Source organism: Mesoplodon densirostris, chromosome 4 (assembly GCF_025265405.1).
Source record: "Mesoplodon densirostris isolate mMesDen1 chromosome 4, mMesDen1 primary haplotype, whole genome shotgun sequence".
In the NCBI taxonomy this organism is placed as follows: Eukaryota; Metazoa; Chordata; class Mammalia; order Artiodactyla; family Ziphiidae; genus Mesoplodon; species Mesoplodon densirostris.
Genome location: NC_082664.1, coordinates 46744496 through 46763766, shown reverse-complemented (window position 1 = coordinate 46763766; position 19271 = coordinate 46744496). Strand labels below are relative to the sequence as shown.

Here is a 19271-nt window from a genome sequence, read left to right as displayed (position 1 = left end):
GAAGATGATCCATGTCCAAAGACTTTATGAATGTATTTTGCTCTGATTATTGTGGTGAGGGACAGAGATAGTAGAGGAGAGTTCAGGTTTGGGCATATACACCCATTCTGTGTATCCATCCATCCATTCTTTGATTCAGTTAATTCTTTTGGAATACCAATAATAGGAACAAGCAAGCAGTATATTGGAGTCAGAACACAAATAAGCTTGTCTGGAGGACAGGGCCCATGTTAAGGTTGTAACATGCAGAAGAAACTTGTGAGGGTAATGGAGTAGGGAGAACAGATAAAAGAGCGCAAGGCCCCATAATGGAAATCAGAGTTTATATGACAGTCAAGAGGAGAGTTCTTACGGATCTATGTGTAGAATAATATAGAGAAAAATCAGAGGCATCTGGATGAGGTGGAAGGCAACTGCCAAAAAATTAGAGATAAGGTAAAGAGTCCTGGATTAAGAGTGGAACTAAAGAAATAAAAAGGGAGATATCAATAGCAACAGAAATGAGCAGGACATGGTGACTGATCTGATGTGGGAGGCGAAAAAGGATGAGGTTCTGAGCCTGGAGAACCTGGTACCATGGATGGAAGGAGAAATTGGGAGAGGAGGGTGGCAAAGCAGTGCTTGGATTATTAATTTTTATATCCAAGTAGAGATATTCCATGGTTAACTGGAGATGTAAAATTCAGGACAGGATGAGGAATTAGGGCTAGAAATTAGAGGCCTGGGAGAGAACTCCCATGTGGTCAGTTTTGAACATTTTATAGGACCTCAAGAACGAGTACAGAGACAGAGAAGAATGACCGTCTCAGGACTGAGCCAGGTGTGATATGCACCTGATGCTATTTTTGTGTCTGTTGAAATATTACAGAAGGGGCTTTGCCCAAGGAATTCTGACCCTGAGAATCCAGCAAGAAGCATAAGAAGCGGCTACACCTTCCATTTTACTGTGTCTTTTACATGTGGGCTCAAATGTTTTCTTAATTGAACGCCCTCATTTTTCTAAATTCTTCGGGAAAGGTTCAAGGGAGATAAGGCACAAGGAGATGAAGTCACTTGCTTTTAGCTGCTTGAGTTAATGGCTGGAGTAGTAATATAACTCGAGACCAAGTCCATTAGGACGGTGTTCCCGAGTCTGAGAATCGATAATCTATGGTTTCACTAAAGCAAAAGCATGTTGCTTCAAGACAAAGGCATGTCACTGTATTTCCTGGCACCATAAAAGTTATTTTAATATCGAAATTTTATCCTTGTTGTTCAGAGTGTCATGCTTTGCAGTATTATTGAGTGTTTGAGTCCTGAAAGCTAGCCCTGAGGAACCTTCCATGCAGCTGGATTTGGCTGTTTTAGTCTCAGGTCAGGCTTCCATTCATTTCATCTTTGAAATCTAATGATCTAATCTAATAAAATTATAAAAGATTCTAAACTGCTCTGCACTTAATCAGTTTAGTGCAAGAGAATTAAATCAAAGCCCTAGGTGTGCACCCTTCATCGCGCAGATGGAATCTCACCCTGGGAGACAATCTTATTATTTGGTTACTTATTATTTGGGAGCCTGGAAGGTTGGGAGGGGATTGCATGAATTTTAAAAGATACGTTAAGAACCTAACAGGGTGGGGGCAGCTTTGTGGCTTTACTGGTGAAGCTTAGTGTAAAGAGTGGGGTTTGGGCTATAGGCAGGTCTGAGATCTGATCCACATGCCACAGCTTATTATTTGTGTGACAGTGGGAGTTAGTGAGCCTCAGATTCGCCATCAATTGAATTGAATTGGTGAACAGAACTAACACGGTATTGTTATTGTAAGGACTTTCTGAGATTTTTAAAATACATAAAGTTTTTTAGCATATACAGTCAGCCGTCTGCATCCACGGATTTGGAGGTCCAACTGTACTATGCCTTTTGTATAGAAGGCTTGAGCATCCGTGGATTTTGGTATCCGTTGCTGGGGGCATGTCCTGGAACCAGTCCTCTGCAGGTACCAAGGGCCTACTGTGTAAACACACACACACACACACACACACACACATTTGTATATATATTATAGTAGTGTGTGTGTGTATCCTAGCTGTGTCTGTCACGAAAATTATTTATGTCATTATTATAATTACTAATTATTATATTTAAAATATTTTTCTTATATATTTTTTAAAAATAACAGTGGGCCAAAAGAGTGGGGGGAAGGCTACTGAACAGTGTGGAAATAGATTTGTTCTGCCTGCATCATAACAGACTTTCAGGAAGCCACAAACAGATAAATGTACGGTTATTACGGTGTCCTCCTAGAAGGGACTCAATTGAAAGAACATAGCTCTGGTGACAGTTTTGAAGGGTAAATGTCACGAGTGAGGTCCTGAGAAGACTTATAGAGATAGATCACTTCATGCCTTACTCCAAGTGAAGAACAGAACATGTCTTCTTGGACTAGATTGGGATGAACCCAATATCATGAGAATCCCAGAGAGTCTTGGGATTTTTCTCCAGTGCCTGGCCTTCCTTTGCTGGCTGTGATGTGGGAGGAAAAGCTTTTTAGCATCAGCCCTGGGTCAGGCAAGTCATTCTGATTCATTTTTGACAAAAATTCAGTTTCGCAACAAAATTTTCTACAAATATGGGATCTGTTAATAATCAGAGAGGCCTCCTCAGAAGTTATAAATTCATCCATTCACTGAACGTTTATTGATACCCTGCTCTGTGCCAGGCACTGGTAATGCAGAGATGAGACACACAGTCCTTCTGGCTCGCCGGAGCCTCCCAGCTTGGGAAGCTCCCAGGACACAGGCGGACATGCTCAGCACTGCAATAAATACTACAATGAGGGTGAGCCTTAGCTCTAACTAAGGCCCACAAGTGGACAGCCCACCCAGTCCTGGCAGCTGGGGAATATTGATGACTGGCCTGTTCTTGCTTCATAGAAGAATTCTCTTAGAATCATTTCATCACTCAGAGCACTTATTGTATACATCAAAATCCTATTTTAGGTTTTTGGCCCAGAGCTATTTTAAACAGTGGATCCTCTTGTGACTAAGCACTACCAAAGTAACAATTGGTATTATGAAGCTATTTATAAAAGTGCTTTGTCCTTTCCGAAGAGAGAACTGTTTAGCATTGCAAAAAGAGGTGGTAGTGGTACTGAGCACTATTCCCTGTGCTTCTGGAAATGATAGAAAGTTCTGATTATATCTACAGGAGCTCCTTAACAATATATAGCTTCTGCAGTTTAGCTCCTGACACCCAGTATCCTCTTAATCCCAGTGCATAACAGTGGTTCTGCAGTTCATGAGTCAGGTAACCTTAAGGCTGCTGTCTGTGTAAAAGGCAGACTCTAGAGTTGTGCAGTGTACATCTTGTACAACTGAATATGCCACCCTCAATTCAGGCGGTTTCAAATTACCTTTGAAAGGTAATTTGAGAGATTTTTCTTTCCTCCCCCAACATGGGTCAGGGTTGATTATAAATATTACAGAAATGAGAATACATTTGAATCTCCTTCTGATAATATGGAACTTATTAGCATTTTTTTTCATTATCTATGGTCTGTATATGAGGACCTGGTTCACTTGGATTCACATCTGTGTTTTATCTCTGGGACTTTGGGCAAATTACTCCACCTTTTTGAATTTCATCTATAAAATGGGATAATAATAGCTAACATTTAATGAGCTCTCACCATATGTAGACAATGTTCCAAGTGCTTTGTATGCATTATCTAATTTAATACAAAACACCTCAGTAACATTTTGTTGTTACCAAGGCTTAAACCTTGGGATCAGTGTCTACCCAAGATCACCCAGCAATTAAGTGCAGGGGCCAGGACTTGAACCCAGATCTGTCTAGCTCAGATGCCTATGCAGTTCACTATGCCATGAGCTAGTCACATGGATTGATATATTACTGTCCCCATACAAAATGGATTTCTCACTGAAGTTAACACATTGTCATTCTGGTTTATCATTGTTTTAAGCCGAACATTGTTGATGCTCAGATTTGCCTTGAGGGGTCTAGTACAGGGAATAGGTTGCAACACCTCCTCCTGGTACTACCTTTGGTTTAATACACTCTGCAGGATCAATAGCTCTAATAGAAATTTTACTTTATTTATATATTACCATTTGTGTTAATGCTAACATATTTATTTCTCTTCCATTCTTCAAATGAGATTTGAATCTACTTGATATTTTTCTCTACTGCTTGGTACAGTGGACAGTGAATTCCATGGACTTAAAATGCTGTACCTCTGTCTGAGTAATTAATATATTCTAGTAACAGCAATTACTGAACCTTTTGGCTACTCACTTTGTGTTCATCCAGTTGGATAGAACATCAGTTGTAGCAACTTGGGCTTTTCTAAATAAGGGATTAAAATAATCTAATCAGTTGTCTGGGCTGCTTTCCCATGAAGAACAGGCATTGTAAAGTAACTGAGTCCCTAACAGTGTCCCTGGAATAAAAGAGGTGAAGACAAGTTGAGCTTAGGTTCCCATACAGATGCCCACAGAGCCTCATGTAAGACGCTGAATGCTCCAAGGCTAAACTTTGTGTCCAGGGCTTAAAGTTCAAGGCCCTTCCCCAGGCCAAGTCCAACACACTGTGCCAACTGGGTCATGTTAGATTTTGTTCCTCATCTTTTTTTTCTTAACTTTTTGAGTGACTTTTTTTAATTATAAAAGTAATACACATTTGTTATGCAAACTTGAAAAATAAAAAGCACAAAGAGAAACATAAAGAGACTTCTAATGCCAATCCCAAAAGACAACTGCTATTAACATTTTTTTTTTTTTTTTTTTTTTTTTTGCGTTACGTGGGCCTCTCACTGTTGTGGCCTCTCCCGTTGTGGAGCACAGGCTCCGGACGCGCAGGCTCAGCGGCCATGGCTCACGGGCCCAGCCGCTCCGCGGCATGTGGGATCTTCCCAGACCGGGGCACGAACCTGTGTCCCCTGCATCGGCAGGCGGACTCTCAACCACTGCGCCACCAGGGAAGCCCTACTATTAACATTTTGATGTATTTTCTTTTATATATATATATGTGTGTGTGTGTGCATGTATACACACATATGTAATATGTAGCTGTGAAATAGTATATACAGTTATGAAATGTAACAGTGTATACAGTTACATAACAGTTATGTATGGTATGTAATATATATCATAGTAATAGTATATACGGTTGTATAATAAATATAATAGTAAATATAGTTATGAAATAGTAAGGCAGTTGTGAAACAGTATTACTATTTACAAAAATATAACAGCTTATATATAAGAATGCAAAAAACCTTTCATATTTATGAGAGTTTCTAGCTTGGGTTTATAGTGTCTTGTTTTTGTGGTGGAGGCGTTTGTTTTTGTTCATTTACTGGAGTGTTGAGGAGCCCCTGGGCTTCTGTCCTTCCAGACCTTAAGAAGAGGCTGACAGCGTTATTGATCACCTGCCTGTCACAGTGATTGGCCATGTTCTGCTCCTGCAGCGTTTGACCATTGCATTTCTATTGCTGGAAGCTGCACTGATCGCTGGGGATGGCAGAGCGTGCATTTTGTCAAGTTCATAACTCACCCAAACCTCCTGGGTTCAGCGTTTTCACCTGAAGTGGAAACTTCTGATGTTCAAGCTAATTTACTCTTAAAATAAAAATGTTCTGTTTCTAAGAAAAAGAACTCAGAAAAGCCCTTGCAAATGGCTTTCAAAGGTATCAAAGAGTTTATGGCATACAACATTTAATGACTTAAGTAGAAAGGAGTAGTGGCATAAACATCTTCCTTAAGTTACTTGGCTTTAAAACGGGAAAGTATTTGGCAAAAAAAAAAAAAAAAAAGGTTTGCATTTTCCTATACTTGGGGCTTGGAAAATAACTGTAGGCTCCTCAAGGAATATAATCTGACCATCCAAACATGATCTGAACCTCAGAGCCTGATAGACCCCATTACTTGCCTTAAGAAATCATTTACACATCTTTTAAAAAGACCTTGGCATTTCCATCACAAAGATTTGTTGTTTATTATTATTATTCTTTTAATCCTAGAAAGAACATGGTTATGTTGAAATCTTGGAAATTTAAAGTACATGAGGTTTTTATTTTCCTGAGTCAAAATCTTCGTAATGAAATACCTTGTGTGTGTTCTTCATTTTGCTACAGATTGAGATTTTATTTTCTAAAACAAGAACTGATAGCACTGAATGAAACACAGCCTAGACAATAAATTTTATGAAGCAACGAATCTGTTTACAGGTACAGTGGTTGGCTACTGTGAATTTAGTGACTGGCATGCAATATGGAGGCCAAACTGGGCTCAAGAGTGACTGAAAACAAGCCCAGCGGGAAGGACACCACAGAAGGTGAGCCAGACAATTCCATTTTCTGAGCAGTTGTTGAAAATTAGGTCCTGGAAGCTACTAGTTTAGTGTCTAAAGGAAGCTGGGTTTTTTCTTCTTTCCTTTGTCTGCTGTAATTAAATTATTCCAGAGCCACATTTGCCCAAAGATAAGAAGATTTTAAGTGTGTATATTTGTATGTGTGGGTTATAGTGACATAAACAAGAGCGATCCTGCTGTGGAAGAACTTTCTCTGGTAGATGAGCTTCTGACATCATTTGAGCATTTTATTTTATTTTAATTGAGATGTAACTGACATATAACATTGTGTAAGTTTAAGATGTGTTGATTTGATACACTTATATATTGTAATATGATTACCACTGTAGCATTAACTAACACCTCTATCATGTCACATAATTATTTTTTTGTGTGTGCTGAGGACATTTATGATCTCATCTCTTAGCAACTTTGAAGTATGCAATACAGTATTGTTGACTGTAATCGCTGTGCTGTGCATTAGATCTCTAGGACTTATTATTCATCTTCTAATTGCAAGCTTGTACTCTTTTGGCCAATGTCTCCCCAATTCCCCCACCCGCCCAGCCCCTGGTAACCACTATTCTACCCTCTGTTTCTATGAGTTTGGCTTTTTTCAGATTCCACATATAAGTGAGATCCTACAGTATTAGTATTTGTCTTTCTCTGTCTGACTTATCTCACTTAGCATAAGGGCCTCAAGTTCCATCCATGTTGTTGCAAATGGCAGGATTTCTTTCCTTCTCATGGCAGAATAATATTGTCATATATATATGAAAATCCTCTTTATCCATTCATCCATTGATGAACACTTAGATTGTTTCCATATGAGCACTTTAAAATATATTTAAAACAAGTTTTGGAATTTAATAATAAACACTTTAACCTTACTTCTGCCCTCCAGAGACACTAAATGGAATGGTAGAGGTTCTAGAAATTGGAGGGATGGGGGAGAGAAGAAGAAATTCTCAGAAGGTCCAAGTAAAATAGAATAAGTCATTTAAGATGTAGTCACAACTCCAAATGTTGGAGCATGTATGGAGCCACAAGACTTCTTACTGCTGGTGAGAATGTAAAATGGCACAGACACTTCGGAAAATAGTTTGGCAGCATCTTCAAAAGTTGAACATACACTTATCATATGACCCTGGAATATCATTCCTAGATATTCACCTAAGGGAAATGAAAACATGTCAAAAGACTTGTACATGAATATTCATAGCAGCTTTATTCATAAGAGTAAGAAAAACTGGAAACAACCTAGAATGTTCATCAGTAGGTGAATCAATTTTTTTAAAAAATGTATTATAGTCATACAATGGAATACTGCCTAGCAATAGAAAGGAATGTACTACTGATACATGCAACAAAATAAATGAATATCAAAAACATTATGTTGATCAAAAGAGGCCAGACAATACAGGCTACATATGGTAGGTTTCCATTAAAATCAAACTCTAGTAAAGACAAGTCTAATCTATAATAGATGCAGGAGTGGTTGTCTGGGGATGGAAGTGGAGGTAGGGATTGATTGGGAAAGAGCACAAGGGAGCCTGTTTGGAAATTTTCTACATTATGATTTATCTGGTAGTTACAGGAGTGTAGAAATTGATCAAAACACACTACACCGTACACTAGAATGTGTCTATTTGTTACATGTAAATTGTGCCTCAAATAAAATTGATTTTAAAACTTCAGTTACAGGAATTAACAAAATTATGATAATGTGGTTCAGAACCACTTCACTGTGTTGCAAGTAATTATGGCAAGAAGTGAAATTACTTCAGAGTGGTTTTAAAAAGTGCTAATATGAGGCTAATTGCTCTGTCATCAGTGAGTGAGTGCTTAGATGTTTGAAGTCCCTGTAAAGGAATTCCCTCTATTTTTCAGGTGAACCATGCACACACAGACATAAACTAAGATGAGATATACAGGGGAGAAAATTAAAGTGAGAAACTCCTTATCCTAATTTCTAGCTTTCAGTTCAACAGTTCTGTTGGGCTAATGTTTATTGGTTCTGCCAGGTACAGGGTGTTCTAGGATGAAAACACAATGCCAGCCCGTTAAGGGTGAACAAACAGTCTAGCAAAAGACCCAGTGATCTTGTCAAGGACTCAGCACAGTGGGCTTTGTTAACAATGATGATAACAATAATAACTACTGTTTATTGCGTGTTTACGTTGTGGCAGGCATTGAGCTCCGTGACTGTCATATTATCTCATTTAATCTTCCCAACAGCTTTACAACAGGGGTGCTGTTAGCTCCCTGTTTTTTAGAAGATGCAGCAGAGGTTCAGAGATGCTAAGTAACTTACCCAAGATTACACAGTTAATGAGTAGTAAATGGCAGAGTTGAAATCTGCTCATAACCATTATGTTGTAGCCCAAACGCGGAATATGTGTAATATTAATGGAGGACGATTATTTGACTTGAAGGGTTCAAAAAACATTACAGTTTGTCCAACCTGATCAGACCCCTCTCAAATTCCAAGTGGCAAGAGAAGCACAGTTTTCCTCCCCAGTAGATACTATTGTTACTTTGTCCAACTTCTCTTAAAGAGTGTCTTTCTGGACAAAGCCTGGGCTCTCTGTAATTCCTTACACTGACATTCTTCCACCAGGGGAGCCTGCAGAGCTGAATAATGTTCTTGGGTTTGTGTCTCTAATCTTGTCACTGATTACTCCTAACTTTTCCTGGCAAGGCTCCTGCCAGGCTATTTCAGGAAACAAAAATTCATTACACACATCCTTATTGATTTTCCCTCTTCTTTGCTTATTACTGAAATGCTTTTCCCTCCATCTCTTGAAGAAACAGCATTGCAATTACTGGAAGCTTGCTCTCCCAGCAGCCTACCCCCAGGACCAGAGGGTCTTGCTGATGTTCCTAGGAGGGGCGGGTGGAGGGGCCAGAGCCACCGTCCCTACTCTGCTGTCCTCCAGGAGTGAGCTGGTTGACTGCTTCATTCTAAAGTTGCTCCTAGGTGAGTGACTTAGTAATATCTCATCAGGTAAACACCAGAACAGTGTCTAGTGATTGCCCGAGGTTACTGGTTTCCTTTCTCAGTAGTTTTGGGTATGAATGCTGCAATGAGTATCCCAGGAAAGCCACCCAGCTTTGGTTGCTAGCTCGGGAATATTTGACTTACCCAGGGGTCAAAAGAACAAGAGAATATAATTTTTATTGAATGAATTAATACATTATTGAAAACATTCTTATTGAGTACTTATTATGCACTAGGCTCTGGGGACACATGTGACCAAGACAGCCTTGCTCTGTGTTCTCAGGGATTTTATAGTCTGGTAAGGGATATAAACAATAGCAAAAACAATAAAAATAATGAAGTCAAAACACAAAATAATAAAATTACAAGTTGCAATAAATGCAGTGTCAGAACAGAAGGTGGCTGAGATAAAAAATAAAAAGCTAGATATTGTTTTAAACACATTCACATACAATATCACTAACCTGCCAAACATCCACGAAGCACCTGTTCTCCCTGATCCTAGACACATTAAGTAGTCTGTTCCATGTGACACAAGGGGAGCTGCATGCAAGACCAGTGTTTTTTTTTTGCAGTGTGTAAGTTTTGTTTGGGTCCTAATTCAAACAAACTTAAAAATTTGTAAGGCAGTTGGGGAAATGTGAACAGTAACAGAATACTTGATGATATTAAGAAATCGTTAGATTTTTTAAAGTGTTATAATTTTTAAAAAATTATTCTTTTAGAGCTATATATTGAAATATTTACAGATTAAATGACATGATGTCTGAAATTTACACCAAAATATCCTAGAGGCAGGGCAGGGAATAGGTAAGGGAACAGATGAAGCAAGGTTGGCCAGAAGCAGATAATTGTTGAAACAGGGTGATCGGTGTGGAGGTTCTTTATACTGTTCTCTCTTTCTTTTTAAAAATATGGGCAAAGAACCTAGGTTCTGTAATCAGATTGCCTGGGTTCAAACCCATCTATTAGTTGTATAACTCATCTTATAGAATTGAAGATTTGAATGAGAATAGGTTTTTGTGGTAAAATATACAAAATATAAAATTTACTACTGATACTTTAGCCATTTTTAAATGTACAATTGAGTGGCTTTAAGTACATTCACAATATAGTGTAGTCATCACTGCCATCCATTTCCAAAATTTTTAAATCATTCCAAACAGAAACTCTCCTCATTAAACAATAACTCCCCATTCTTCCCTTCTCCTGGCCCCTGGCCACCTTGCTGTTCTACTTTCTGTCTCTATGAATTTGCCTATTCTTGGTACCTCATATAAGTGGAATCATTCAATATTTGTATTATTGTGTCTGGTTGGTTTCACTTAGCATAATGTTTTCAGGGTTCATCTAGTTGTAGCATATGTCAGAATTTCCTTCCTTACTGAGGCTGAATAATATTCCAGTGTATTAGTATATACCACATTTTAGTTATTCATTCATCCATTGAAAGAACATTTTTAAAGAATTTAGAAAACAGTTTAGCATAGGAGCTTGCTAAATGGCACCTAGTGATTATTATTGTTGTTATAGGAGAAATGCTAGAAGAAAAATTTAATCAATTTTTAAGCAATATTTTAACCATATTTGTTTTTGGGTAAACGGATTCTGTTTTGTTTTTTTTTACTATAGGCTTTGCATTTCTTGGTGATGTGGTTTGATAATTGAAAAATCATTTTAAATACACATACATGCATTATAGCTACTCCTTTCTGTCTTTATATATATATATATATATATATATATATATATATTTTTTTTTTTTTTTTTTTTTTTTTTTTTGCAGTACACAGGCTTCTCACTGTTATGGCCTCTCCCGTTGTGGAGCACAGGCTCCGGACACACAGGCTTAGCGGCCATGGCTCACGGGCCTAGCCGCTTCATGGCATGTGGGATCTTCCCGGACCGGGGCACAAACCTGTGTCCCCTGCATCGGCAGGCAGACTCTCAACCACTGTGCCACCAGGGAAGCCCTGTCTTTATATTTTTACCAAACTATTTTAAAAAGTTGTATACATACTATCTCAACTACATATTTTTTTTAATTTTTAAATTTTATTTTATTTACTTTTTTAAACAGCAGGTCCTTATTAGTCATCCATTTTATACACATCAGTGTATACATGTCAATCCCAATCTCCCAGTTCATCCCACCACCACCCTCACCCCCAGCGGCTTTCCCCCCTTGGTGTCCATACATTTGTTCTCTACATCTGTGTCTCAACTTCTGCCCTGCAAACTGGTTCATCTGTACCATTTTTCTAGGTTCCACATATATGGGTCAATATATGATATTTGTTTTTCTCTTTCTGACTTACTTCACTATGTATGACAATCTCTAGACCCATCCACGTCTCTACAAACAACCCAGTTTCGTTCCTTTTTATGGCTGAGTAATATTCCATTGTATATATGTACCACATCTTCTTCATCCATTTGTCTGTCGATGGGCATTTACGTTGATTCCACGACCTGGCTATTGTAAATACTGCTGCAGTGAACATTGGGGTGCATGTGTCTTTTTGAATTATGGTTTTCTCTGGGTATATGCCCAGTAGTGGGATTGCTGGATCATATGGTAATTCTGTATTTAGATTTTTAAGGAACCTCCATACTGTTCCCCATAGTGGCTGTATCAATTTACATTCCCACCAGCAGTGCAAGAGGGTTCCGTTTTCTCCACACCCTCTCCAGCATTTGTTGTTTGTAGATTTTCTGATGATGTCCATTCTAACTGGTGTGAGGTGATACCTCATTGTAGTTTTGATTTGCATTTCTCTAATAATTAGTGATGTTGAGCAGTGCTTTTCATGTGCTTCTTGGCCATCTGTATGTCTTCTTTGGAGAAATGTCTACTTAGGTCTTCTGCCCATTTTTGGATTGGGTTGTTTGTTTTTTTAAAATTGAGCTGCACCAGCTGTTTATATATTTTGAAGATTAATCCTTTGTCTGTTGATTCATTTGCAAACATTTTCTCCCATTCTGAGGGTTGTCTTTTCATCTTGTTTATGGTTTCCTTTGCTGTGCAAAAGCTTTGAAGTTTCATTAGGTCCCATTTGTTTATTTTTGTTTTTATTTCCATTACTCTAGGAGGTGGATCAAAAAAGATTTTGCTGTGATTTATATCAAAGAGTGTTCTTCCTATGTTTTCCTCTAAGAGTTTTATAGTGTCTGGTTTTACATTTAGGTCTCTAATCCATTTTGAGTTTATTTTTGTGTATGGTGTGAGGGAGTGTTCTAATTTCATTCTTTTACATGTAGCTGTCCAGTTTTCCCAGCACCACTTATTGAAGAGGTTGTCTTTTCTCCATTGTATATCCTTGCTTCCTCTGTCATAGATCAGTTGACCATAGGTGCATGGGTTTATCTTTGGGCTTTCTATCTTGTTCCATTGATCTATGCTTCTGTTTTTGTGCCAGTACCATATTGTCTTGATTATTGTAGCTTTGTATTATAGTCTGAAGTCAGGGAGTCTCATTCCTCCAGCTCTGTATTTTTCCCTCAAGACTACTTTGGCTATTTGGGGTCTTTTGTGTCTCCATACAAATTTTAAGATTTTTTGTTCTAGTTCCATAAAAAATGCCATTGGTAATTTGATAGGGATTGAATTGATTCTGTAGATTGCTTTGGGTAGTATAGTCATTTTCCCAATATTGAGTCTTTGAATCCAAGAACATGGTATATCTCTCCATCTGTTGGTATCATCTTTAATTTCTTTCATCAGTGTCCTATAGTTTTCTACATACAGGTCTCGTCTCCCTAGGTAGGTTTATTCCTATGTATTTTATTCTTTTTGTTGCAATGGTAAATGGGAGTGTTTCCTTAATTTCTCTTTCAGATATTTCCTCATTAGTGTATAGGAATGCAAGAGATTTCTGTGCATTAATTTTGTATGCTGCAGCTTTACCAAATTCATTGATTAACTCTAGTAGTTTTCTAGTGGCATCTTTAGGATTCTCTATGTATAGTATTATGTCATCTACAAACACTGACCGATTTACTTATTCTTTTCTGATTTGGATTCCTTTTATTTCTTTTTCTTCTGTGATTGCTGTGGCTAAAACTTCCAAATCTATGTTGAATAATAGTGGTGAGAGTGGACAGTCTTGTCTTGTTCCTGAAATTATAGGAAATGGTTTCAGTTTTTCACCATTGAGGATGATGTTGGCTGTGGGTTTGTCATATATGGCCTTTATTATGTTGAGATAGGTTCCCTCTATGCCCACTTTCTGGAGAGTTTTTATCATAAATTGCTGTTGAATTTTGTCAAAAGCTTTTTCTGCATCTATTGAGATGATCCTATGGTTTTTGTTCTTCAGTTTGTTAATATGGTGTATCACATTGATTGATTTGTGTATATTGAAGAATCCTTGCATCCCTGGGATAAATCCCACTTGATCATGCTTTATGATCCTTTTAATGTGTTGTTGTATTCTGTGTGCTAGTATTTTGTTGAGGATTTTGCATCTATATTCATCAGTGATATTGGTCTGTAATTTTCTTTTTTTGTAGTATCTTTGTCTGGTTTTGGTATCAGGGTGATGGAGGCCTCATAGAATGAGTTTGGGAGTGTTCCTTCCTCTGAAATTGCTTGGAAGAGTTTGAGAAGGATGGGTGTTAGCTCTTCTCTAAATGTTTGATAGAATTTGCCTGTGAAACCATCTGGTCCTGGGCTTTTGTTTGTTGGAAGATTTTTAATCACAGTTTCAATTTCAGTGCTTGTGATTGGTCTATTCATATTTTCTATTTCTTCCTGATTCAGTCTTGGCAGGTTGTGCATTTCTAAGCATTTGTCCATTTCTTCCAGGTTGTCCATTTTATTGGCATAGAGTTGCTTGTAGTAATATCTCATGATCTTTTGTATTTCTGCAGTGTCAGTTGTTACTTCTCCTTTTTCATTTCTAATTCTATTGATTTGAGTCTTCTCCCTTTTTTTCTTGATGAGTCTGGCTAATGGTTTGTCTATTTTGTTTATCTTCTCAAAGAACCAGCTTTTAGTTTTATTGATCTTTGCTATCGTTTCCTTCATTTCTTTTTCATTTATTTCTGATCTGATCTTTATGATTTCTTTCCTTCTGCTGACTTTGGGAGTTTTTTGTTCTTCTTTCTCTAATTGCTTTAGGTGCAGGGTCAGGTTGTTTACTCGAGATGTTTCCTGTTTCTTAAGGTGGGATTGTATCGCTATTAACTTCCCCCTTAGAACTGCTTTTGCTGCGTCCCATATGTTTTGGGTTGTCGTGTCTCCATTGTCATTTGTTTCTAGGTATTTTTTAATTTCCTCTTTGATTTCTTCAGTGATCACTTCATTATTAAGTAGTGTATTGTTTAGCCTCCATGTGTTTGTATTATTTACAGATCTTTTCCTGTAATTGATGTCTAGTCTCATAGCATTGTGGTCGGAAAAGATACTTGATACAATTTCAATTTCCTTAAATTTACCAAGGCTTGATTTGTGACCCAAGATATGATCTATCCTGGAGAATGTTCCATGAGCACTTGAGAAAAATGTGTATTCTGTTGTTTTTGGATGGAATGTCCTATAAATATCAACTAAGTCCATCTTGTTTAATGTATCATTTAAAACTTGTGTTTCCTTATTTATTTTCATTTTGGATGATCTGTCCATTGGTGAAAGTGGGGTGTTAAAGTCCCCTACTATGATTGTGTTACTGTCGATTTCCCCTTTTATGGCTGTTAGTATTTGCCTTATGTATTGAGGTGCTCCTATGTTGGGTACATAAATATTTACAATTGTTATATCTTCTTCTTGGATCGATCCCTTTATCGTTATGTACTGTCCTTCTTTGTCTCTTCTAATAGTCTTTATTTTAAAGTCTATTTTGTCTGATATAAGAATTGCTACTCCAGCTTTCTTTTGATTTCCATTTGCATGGAATATCTTTTTCCATCCCCTTACTTTCAATCTGTATGTGTCTCTAGGTCTGAAGTGGGTCTCTTGTAGACAGCATATATATGGGTCTTGTTTTTGTATCCATTCAGCCAATCTGTGTCTTTTGGTGGGAGCATTTAGTCCATTTACATTTAAGGTAATTATTGATATGTATGTTCCTATTCCCATTTCCTTAATTGCTTTGGGTTCGTTATTGTAGGTATATTCCTTCTGTTGTGTTTCTTGCCTAGAGAAGTTCCTTTAGCATTTGTTGTAAAGCTGGTTTGGTGGTGCTGAACTCTCTCAGCTTTTGCTTGTCTGTAAACGTTTTAATTTCTCCATCAAATCTGAATGAGATCCTTGCTGGGTAGAGTAATCTTGGTTGCAGGTTTCTCTCCTTCATCACTTTAATTATGTCCTGCCACTCCCTTCTGGCTTGTAGAGTTTCTGCTGAGAGATCAGCTGTTAACCTGATGGGGATTCCCTTGTGTGTTATTTGTTGTTTTTGCCTTGCTGCTTTTAATATGATTTCTTTGTGTTTAATTTTTGACAGTTTGATTAATACGTGTCTTGGCGTATTTCTCCTTGGATTTATTCTGTATGGGACTCTCTGTGCCTCCTGGACTTGATTAACTATTTCCTTTCCCATATTAGGGAAGTTTTCAACTATAATCTCTTCAAATATTTTCTCAGTCCCTTTCTTTTTCTCTTCTTCTTCTGGAACCCCTATAATTCGCATGTTGGTGCGTTTAATGTTGTCCCAGAGGTCTCTGAGACTGTCCTCTGTTCTTTTCATTCTTTTTTCTTTATTTTGCTCTGCATCAGTTATTTCCACTATTTTATCTTCCACTTCACTTATCCGTTCTTCTGCCTCAGTTATTCTGCTATTGATCCCGTCTAGAGTATTTTTCATTTTATTTATTGTATTTTTAATCGATGCTTGATTCATCTTTAGTTCTTCTAGGTCCTTGTTAACTGTTTCTTGCCTTTTGTCTATTCTATTTCCAAGATTTTGGATCTTGGAAATAGAATCTTGGATCAGCTTTACTATCATTATTCTGAATTCTTTTTCAGGTAGACTGCCTATTACCTCTTCATTTGTTAGGTCTGGTAGGTTTTTATCTTGCTCCTTCACCTGCTGTGTGTTTTTCTGTCTTCTCATTTTGCTTATGTTACTGTGTTTGGGGTCTCCTTTTTGCAGGCTGCAGATTCGTAGTTCCCGTTGTTTTTGGTGTCTGACCCCAGTGGCTAAGGTTGTTTCAGTAGGTTGTGTAGGCTTCCTGGTCGGGGGGACTAATGCCTGTGTTCTGGTGGTTGAGGCTCGATCTTGTCTTTCTGGTGGACAGGTCCACGTCTGGTGGTGTGTTTTGGGGTGCCTATGGCCTTATTATGTTTTTAGGCAGCCTCTCTGCTAATGGGTGGGGTTGTGTTCCTGCCTTGCTAGTTGCTTGGCATAGGGTGACCAGCACTGTAGCTTGCTGGTCGTTGACTGAAGCTGGGTGCTGGTGTTGAGATGGAGATCTCTGGGAGATTTTCGCTGCTTGATATTATGTGGAGCTGGGAGGTCTCTTGTGGACCCGTGTCCTGAAGTTGGCTCTCCCACTTCAGAGGCACAGCACTGACTCCTGGCTGCAGCACCAAGAGCCTTTCATCTACCCGGTGTAAAACATTCTGCTCTCACATTGGATGCTCTTCACCTTTGCTTTCATTAATAGTAGTTGCCACAGGATTCTGTGACATCCCAGGAGTTGCTCGGAGCCACTGTGGTGCTGGGAGACCTTGGAATTGGGACTCGCACCTTCCCCCTTCCAGCCGCTAGCCTCATCCTTCTTTCTTTATTCTGTTCCGCACTGACACTGTTCTGTCATTTATCCGTTCTTCTGCCTCAGTTATTCTGCTATTGATTCCTTCTAGTGTAGTTTTCATTTCAGTTATTGTACTGTTCATCTCTGTTTGTCCTTTAATTCTTTTAGGGCTTTGTTAAACATTTCTTGCATCTTCTCAATCTTTGCCTCCATTCTTTTTCTGAGGTCCTGGATCATCTCCACAATCATTATTCTGAATTCTTTTTCTGGAAGGTTGCCTATCTCCACTTCATTTAGTTGTTTTTCTGGGGTTTTATCTTGTTCCTTCATCTGGTACATAGCCCTCTGCCTTTTCATCTTGTCTGTCTTTCTGTGAATGTGGTTTTCATTCTACAGGCTTCAGGATTGTAGTTCTTATTGCTTCTGCTGTCTTCCCTCTGGTGGATGAGGCTATCTAAGAGGCTTGTGCAAGTTTCCTGATGGGAGGGAGTGGTGGTGGGTAGAGGTGGCTTTTGCTCTGGTGGGCAGAGCTCAGTAAAACTTTAATCCGGTTGACTGCTGATGGGTGGGGCTGGGTTCCCTCCCTGTTGGTTGTTTTGCCTGAGGCAACCCAACACTGGAGGCTACCTGGGCTCTTTGGTGGGGCTAATGGTGGACTCTGGGAGGGCTCACGCCAAGGAGTACTTCCCAGAACTTCTGCTGTCAGTGTCCTTGCCCCCACGGTGAGCCACAGCCACCCCCGCCTCTGCAGGAGACCCTCGAACAGTAGCAGGTAGGTCTTGTTCAGTCTCCCCTGGGGTCACTGTTCCTTCCCCTGGGTCCCGATGTGCACACTACTTTGTGTGTGCCCTTCAAGAGTGGAGTCTCTGTTTCCCCCATTTCTGTCGAAGTCCTATAGTCAAATCCCACTAACCTTCAAAGTCTGATTCTCTAGGAATTCCCCCTCCCATTGCCAGACCCCCAGGTTGGGAAGCCTGATGTGGGGCTCAGAACCTTCACTCCAGTGGGTAGACTTCTGTGGTATAAGTGTTCTCCGGTCTGTGAGTCACCTACGCAGCAGTTATAGGATTTGATGTTACTGTGAGTGCGCCTCTCTTACCGTTTCATTGTGGCTTCTCCTTTGCCTTTGGATGTGGGTTATCTTTTTTGGTGAGTCCAGTGTCTTCCATTTGATGATTGTCCAGCAGCTAGTTGTGATTCTGGTGTTCTCGACAGAGGGAGTGAGAGCACGTCCTTCTACTCTGCCATCTTGGTTCCAATTCAAGACCACTGCTTTTTCCCTGGGCTGTGTTTCAAGGTGCAGGAGACCCCCTCTGCCACCTGGGGGTATGTGGTCAAGTTTCCAGACTACTGTCAGCTCTAGGTGCAGTTCTGCTGTCCTCTCTGCAAGCTCCCTGTCTGCCAGAAAAAAAAAGGGGGAAAAGCAAGTCCTCCAAACAAATAAATGGTGGGCTGGATAGAATTCACTCCTTGGGGAAGGCCTCATACTGTTTGTGAGTGATCCAGGCCAGACCTTGTCTTGGTTTCCAGTGGCGAGTTCTGCAGGGGGCGCCTTGTGGCTGGAGGTGGTCTCTTGGCCAGCTCTGGGGGGCTGCCCTCCTGGACCCAGAGCCATGTGCCCTCTAGATTTTTTTTAAATTAATTTTTATTAGAGTATAGTTGATTTACAATGTTGTGTTAGTTTCTGCTACACAAGAAAATGAATCAGTTATACACACACATATATTCACTCTTTTTTATGTTCTTTTCCCATATAGATCATTACAGAGTACTGAGTAGAGTTCCCTGTGCTATACAGTAGGTCCTTATTAGTTATCTATTTTATATATACTACGGTGTTTATGTCAATCCAGTCTCCCAGTTTATCCCCCCCACTTTCCCTCTTGGTGACCATAGGTTTGTTTTCTACATCTGTAACTCTATGTTTTATAAATAAGTTGATTTACACCATTTGTTTTTAGATTTCACATATAAGCGATATATATTGGTCTTTCTCTGTCTGACTTCCATCCATGTCACTGCAAATAGCATCATTTCATTCTTTTTTATGGCTGAATAGTATTCCATTGTATATATGTACCACATCTTTCTTTTTATTTTTTAACATCTTTATTGGAGTATAATTGCTTTACAATATTGTGTAAGTTTCTGCCATATAAAAAAGTGAATCACAGGGCTTCCCTGGTGGCGCAGTGGTTGAGAGTCCGCCTGCCGATGCAGGGGACACGG

The 19271-nt window shown here is 39.0% G+C and overlaps 1 long non-coding RNA gene across 1 annotated transcript in view; it reads left to right on the top strand.

Annotated features, from left to right (window-relative positions):
• The window catches only part of LOC132489154 (uncharacterized), a 221622-nt gene that overhangs the window by 142745 nt on the left and 59606 nt on the right, over positions 1 to 19271 (top strand). Inside the window, exon 3 of the long non-coding RNA XR_009531847.1 lies at positions 6225 to 6331. This is a non-coding gene — a long non-coding RNA (uncharacterized LOC132489154). The remainder of the gene's footprint in view (positions 1 to 6224; positions 6332 to 19271) is intronic.